This window comes from Anolis carolinensis, unplaced genomic scaffold (assembly GCF_035594765.1).
Source record: "Anolis carolinensis isolate JA03-04 unplaced genomic scaffold, rAnoCar3.1.pri scaffold_7, whole genome shotgun sequence".
NCBI classification, from domain to species: Eukaryota; Metazoa; Chordata; class Lepidosauria; order Squamata; family Dactyloidae; genus Anolis; species Anolis carolinensis.
Window position 1 is genome coordinate 40,980,704 of NW_026943818.1, and position 6,375 is coordinate 40,987,078.

The window sequence follows — 6,375 nt, forward strand, 5'->3', positions numbered from 1 at the left end:
ACATTGTAAGAGTTTGAAGAGTCTTCCTGGGCTGTCCAACCCTCTTTGGCCGTGCTGGAAAAGCACAGTCAAAGCATCCCTGATAGATGGCCATCCATCCTGGGTTTAAGAGCTTTCGTTGCACTCTTGAGGCAGAGAGTTCCACTGCTGAACAGCTCTTACGGTCAGGAAGTTCTTCCTAATGTTCAGGTGGAATCGCTTTCCCTGCAATTTGAACCCATTTCTCCAAGTCCTAGAAAATCATCTATATATATAAAAATGTAATGTGTGTTTTATTATGGAGTAAACAACAAAACCAATGAACCAAACCACCAAATTTAGCCACAAAGGATACAGTCATCCAAAATACGTCTTTCAAACAAAAATGCCTAGAAAATAAATTCCAAATTAGAGGAAGAACTGCCCCCTCTGCTGCCAGTTAGAAGGCTAAGCTCCGCCCACTTGGTCTCCTAGCAACCCACTCAGCCCAGGGGACAGGCAGAGTTAGGCCTCACTTAGGCCTCTTCCACACTGCCTATAAAATGCAGATTATCTGATTTGAACTGGATTATGTGGCAGTGTAGACTCAAGGCCCCACCACACAGCTATATAACCCAGAATGTCAAGGCAGGATAATCCACAGTGTCTGCTTTGAACTGGATTATCTTGAGTCCACACTGCCATATAATCCAGGTCAGTGTGGATTTTACACAGTTGTGTAGACGGGGCCTCATATAATCCAGTTCTAAGCAGATAATATAAGATTATGAATATAGTATGTAATAATTACTGTGGTGTAATAATACAGAACAATATAATCTCTAAAATCAGGACAGTAAATAGAGCAACACTCTGAAAACGGGGAATTCCAGAAAGGAAACAATCGGGGCCAGCTAACGCCTCCCAACAAAGGAATCCCTCAGCCAGGCTCCGGTGGCCTAGGGGATAAAAGCCTCGTGACTTGAAGGCTGCCAGGTTCAAATCCCACCCGGGGAGAGAGCGGATGAGCTCCCTCTGTCAGCTCCATGCGACTGAGAGAAGGATGGTAAAAACATCCAGGCGTCCCCTGGGCAACGTCCTTGCAGATGGCCAATTCTCTCACTCCAGAAGCAACTCCGGTTGCTCCTGACACACACACAAAACCCCAGGCTTTGAAGCTTGCAAGGCCATTAAATACTAATCAAGGTGGCTAATTGCAGCATTCATACTTGCCGCACTGAGACTATTCATTGCTATTCAACCTGGCCAACCAAGCATTCCACAAGGTAGAAAGCGGCCAGGCTTGCAAACAGCAAGGCTATTCAGTGCTATTCAATCTGGACAACCAAGGATTCCACAAGGTAGAAAGCGGTCAGGCTTGCAAGCAGCAAGGCTATTCAGTGCTATTCAATCTGGCCAACCAAGGATTCCGCAAGGTAGAAAGCGGTCAGGCTTGCAAGCAGCAAGGCTATTCAGTGCTGTTCAACCTGGCCAACCAAGATTTCCCCGAGATAGAAAACCCCCAGGCTTTGAAGCCACGAGGCTACTCTGTCCCATTCAGCCTGCCCATATGTAGAAAGCGGCCAGGCTTTGAAGCTGCAAGACTATTCAGTGCAATTCAAGCTGGCCAAACGAGGATTTCCTGACAAAGTAGCCAGGTTCACAGCAATTTGAGGGTGCTACTCCAGAAAACGGCCAGGCTTTGAGGCTGCAAGGCTATTCACTGCTATTCCACCTGACCAACAAAGGATTCCCATAAGCCACAGCAACGCCTGGCCGGGCAAAGCTAGTATGTTGTATTATTAGTATAGCACAATATAAACATATATTGCAATATTGTACTATACTGCCATATTAGTAATATTACATATAATATATAAGTGTATTATATTACACTAGCTGTGCCCGGCCACGCGTTGCTGTGGCAAAGTCTGGTGGTCTGGGAAATAAAGTATCTTACATTATCTGCATAGAACTGGATTATTTGAGGCCCCTTGTACCTGTATAAAATGCACACTGAAGTGGATTATATGGCCGTGTGGACTCAAGATAATCCAGTGCAAAGCAGATAATATAAGATTATAAATGGGTGCTATAGCTGTGTGGAAGGGCCTTGAGTCTACACTGCCATATAATCCAGTTCAAATCTGATAATCTGTATTTTATAGGCAGTGTGGAAGAGGCCTAACTCTGCCTGTCCCCTGGGCTGAGTGGGTTGCTAGGAGACCAAGTGGGCGGAACTTAGCCTTCTAACTGGCAGCAATTGGATAAAAACAATTTTCTCAAACTGGGTCGGGACCCCGGGGGGGGGGGGTCACCAAAGACCAGTGTTTTCTATTGGTCTTGGGGGTTCTGTATGGGAAGCGTGGCCCTGTTCTATCCTTGGTGGAGTTCAAGGGGCTCTGATGGTAGGTGAACTATACATCCCAGCAACTACAACTCCCAAATGCCAAGGTGTATTTCCCCCCAACCCCACCAGGATTCAAATGTGGGCGTATTGGGTATTTCTGCCAAATGTGGTCCAGGGAACGAAAATACATCCTGCATCTCGGATACTGGCATCACGATTCACAAGAGGAGCAAAATGTTGAACCCACAACAAGTCTTTCCCCCTTTTGTATCACCTCGGAGGTACGCTGAAAACCAAGCTTGCAAAAGAGCGGTGGCGCAGCAGGTTAAGCCGCTGAGCTGCTGAAGTTGCAGACCAAAAGGTTGGCGGTTCAAATCCGGGGAGCAGGGTGAGCACCTGCTGTTAGCCCCAGCTCCTGCCAACCTAGCAGTTCGAAAACACGCAAATGAGAGTAGATCAATAGGTACTGCTTCTATTGACAGGAAGGTAACAGTGCTCCATGCAGCCAAGCCCGTAACCTTGGAGGCGTCTACGGGCATGGGAATGTGAGTAGATCAATAGGTACCTCTTCTATTGACGGGAAGGTAACGGTGCTCCGTGCAGCCAAGCCCGTGGTGGACGGGAAAAGAGATTGAAGAGGTGAGCACTCTTAACGGGAGGTCAGCTGTGACCAGCAGTGCTGTGGAATTGGAAGAAGGGCGAATGGAGGGTGAAAAGGAGAACCGGGCCTGGAGGCATGAGGTGCACCAACCCACCTGGAATCCGATGCCCTCCCTGTGGTTGATTGACAGCAGGCATTGTCCCCTGTTAATTGAGTGCCTGGGAAAGTTTTATTTGCCAGAGGCTGATCTCAGGAGGGCAGTTGGTTCTCGCAGAAGGAGAGGCAGCTGGAGCACATTTTTGCTCCCTGGCTTCAGGTAGGATTTGGCTAAGATTTGAAACTGAGTGTGGGCTTGGCTCCTGTGGTCAAAGTCTAACTGTTGTGTGACTGTTGTGTTGAAAGAGAGCCAGGTACTTAAGTTGATTGACAGCAGGCATTGTCCCATGTTAATTGAGTGCCTGGGAAAGCTTTCTTAGCGGGGGGTTGGACTAGATGGCCCATGAGGTCTCTTCCAACTCTACTATTCTATGATTCTATGAGAACATGTGGGTCAAGAAGAGGGCTCTGTGGTCAACTACGTGTCCACCTCCAAGACACTCCACTTGGAAGGCCATATGCGGACAACAAGGGACCGCCCAAGTAAGGACTGGTGGTGTTTCCTCCAGGTTGGTGAATTGTGGTATCCAGACCTGTATCACGAACTCTTGTAGGCCTTGTACCTTGGAGAACCTTGAACCAAGAACATCATTGTGTTGGTGAACCTTGTTGTGTTTGTATCCAGCTATAGACCTGGATGAACAGATGGCCATCCAGCCTGTGCTTCAAAGAAGGAGCCTCCACCACACTCCGCGGCGGAGAGTTCCACTGGTGAACAGCTCTCACAGTGAGGAAGTTCTTCCCCATGTTCAGGTGAGATCTGTTAGGTTTATATATGCGTAACCGGGTAAAGTTATAGGCCAATACAGTTAGCTATTGGAGCAGAAGAGCAAAAAACCCACCAGAAGACAAGGGTTTATTTGAGCAGAGATAAAAACAAGTAACCGGCCTCCCTTTCCCTTGAGTCATGCGCATAAATAAACACCAGAGACGCCAAAATTAAAAGAGTAAAAAGCATTTGACTCACAAGCACGTACGAGGTTGGTCATACAGGTAAAACACCTTGGTTCCAAACATAGGGATGGAATAGCCTTGTGGCTTCAAAGGCTGGGGTTTTTTGTCTAGGGGAAATCTTGGTTGGCCAGGTCAAACAGCACTGAATAGCCTTGCTGCTTGCAAGCCTGGCCGCTTTCTACCTTGTGGAATCCTTGTTTGGCCAGGCTGAATAGCACTGAATAGCCTTTCTGCTGGCCTGACTGCTTTCTACCTTGTGGAATCCTTGGTTGGCCAGGTCGAAGAGCACTGAATAGCCCTGCTGCTTGCAAGCCTGGCCGCTTTCTACCTTGTGGAATCACAGGTTGGCCAGGTCGAAGAGCACTGAATAGCCCTGCTGCTTGCAAGCCTGGCCGCTTTCTACCTTGTGGAATCACAGGTTGGCCAGGTCGAAGAGCACTGAATAGCCCTGCTGCTTGCAAGCCTGGCCGCTTTCTACCTTGTGGAATCACAGGTTGGCCAGGTCGAAGAGCACTGAATAGCCCTGCTGCTTGCAAGCTTGGCCGCTTTCTACCTTGTGGAATCACAGGTTGGCCAGGTCGAAGAGCACTGAATAGCCCTGCTGCTTGCAAGCCTGACTGCTTTCTACCTTGTGGAATCCTTGGTTGGCCAGGTCGAAGAGCACTGAATAGCCCTGCTGCTTGCAAGCCTGGCCGCTTTCTACCTTGTGGAATCACAGGTTGGCCAGGTCGAAGAGCACTGAATAGCCCTGCTGCTTGCAAGCCTGGCCGCTTTCTACCTTGTGGAATCACAGGTTGGCCAGGTCGAAGAGCACTGAATAGCCCTGCTGCTTGCATGCCTGGCCGCTTTCTACCTTGTGGAATCACAGGTTGGCCAGGTCGAAGAGCACTGAATAGCCCTGCTGCTTGCAAGCCTGGCCGCTTTCTACCTTGTGGAATCACGGGTTGGCCAGGTCGAAGAGCACTGAATAGCCCTGCTGCTTGCATGCCTGGCCGCTTTCTACCTTGTGGAATCACAGGTTGGCCAGGTCGAAGAGCACTGAATAGCCCTGCTGCTTGCATGCCTGGCCGCTTTCTACCTTGTGGAATCACAGGTTGGCCAGGTCGAAGAGCACTGAATAGCCCTGCTGCTTGCAAGCCTGGCCGCTTTCTACCTTGTGGAATCACGGGTTGGCCAGGTCGAAGAGCACTGAATAGCCCTGCTGCTTGCAAGCCTGGCCGCTTTCTACCTTGTGGAATCACAGGTTGGCCAGGTCGAAGAGCACTGAATAGCCCTGCTGCTTGCATGCCTGGCCGCTTTCTACCTTGTGGAATCACAGGTTGGCCAGGTCAAAGAGCACTGAATAGCCCTGCTGCTTGCAAGCCTGGCCGCTTTCTACCTTGTGGAATCACGGGTTGGCCAGGTCGAAGAGCACTGAATAGCCCTGCTGCTTGCAAGCCTGGCCGCTTTCTACCTTGTGGAATCACGGGTTGGCCAGGTCGAAGAGCACTGAATAGCCCTGCTGCTTGCAAGCCTGGCCGCTTTCTACCTTGTGGAATCACAGGTTGGCCAGGTCGAAGAGCACTGAATAGCCCTGCTGCTTGCATGCCTGGCCGCTTTCTACCTTGTGGAATCACAGGTTGGCCAGGTCGAAGAGCACTGAATAGCCCTGCTGCTTGCATGCCTGGCCGCTTTCTACCTTGTGGAATCACGGGTTGGCCAGGTCGAAGAGCACTGAATAGCCCTGCTGCTTGCAAGCCTGGCCGCTTTCTACCTTGTGGAATCACGGGTTGGCCAGGTCGAAGAGCACTGAATAGCCCTGCTGCTTGCATGCCTGGCCGCTTTCTACCTTGTGGAATCACAGGTTGGCCAGGTCGAAGAGCACTGAATAGCCCTGCTGCTTGCATGCCTGGCCGCTTTCTACCTTGTGGAATCACAGGTTGGCCAGGTCGAAGAGCACTGAATAGCCCTGCTGCTTGCAAGCCTGGCCGCTTTCTACCTTGTGGAATCACGGGTTGGCCAGGTCGAAGAGCACTGAATAGCCCTGCTGCTTGCAAGCCTGGCCGCTTTCTACCTTGTGGAATCACAGGTTGGCCAGGTCGAAGAGCACTGAATAGCCCTGCTGCTTGCATGCCTGGCCGCTTTCTACCTTGTGGAATCACAGGTTGGCCAGGTCGAAGAGCACTGAATAGCCCTGCTGCTTGCATGCCTGGCCGCTTTCTACCTTGTGGAATCACGGGTTGGCCAGGTCGAAGAGCACTGAATAGCCCTGCTGCTTGCAAGCCTGGCCGCTTTCTACCTTGTGGAATCACAGGTTGGCCAGGTCGAAGAGCACTGAATAGCCCTGCTGCTTGCAAGCCTGGCCGCTTTCTACCTT

General features: G+C 50.4%; 1 long non-coding RNA gene across 1 annotated transcript; it reads left to right on the forward strand.

Annotated features, from left to right (window-relative positions):
* Positions 1 to 1,108: 1,108 nt before the first annotated feature.
* LOC134293204 (uncharacterized) lies at positions 1,109 to 1,922 on the forward strand. Its single transcript, XR_010000213.1, has 2 exons — positions 1,109 to 1,329; positions 1,395 to 1,922. It is a non-coding gene; the product is annotated as an uncharacterized LOC134293204 (long non-coding RNA).
* The last annotated feature ends 4,453 nt before the right edge of the window (positions 1,923 to 6,375 follow it).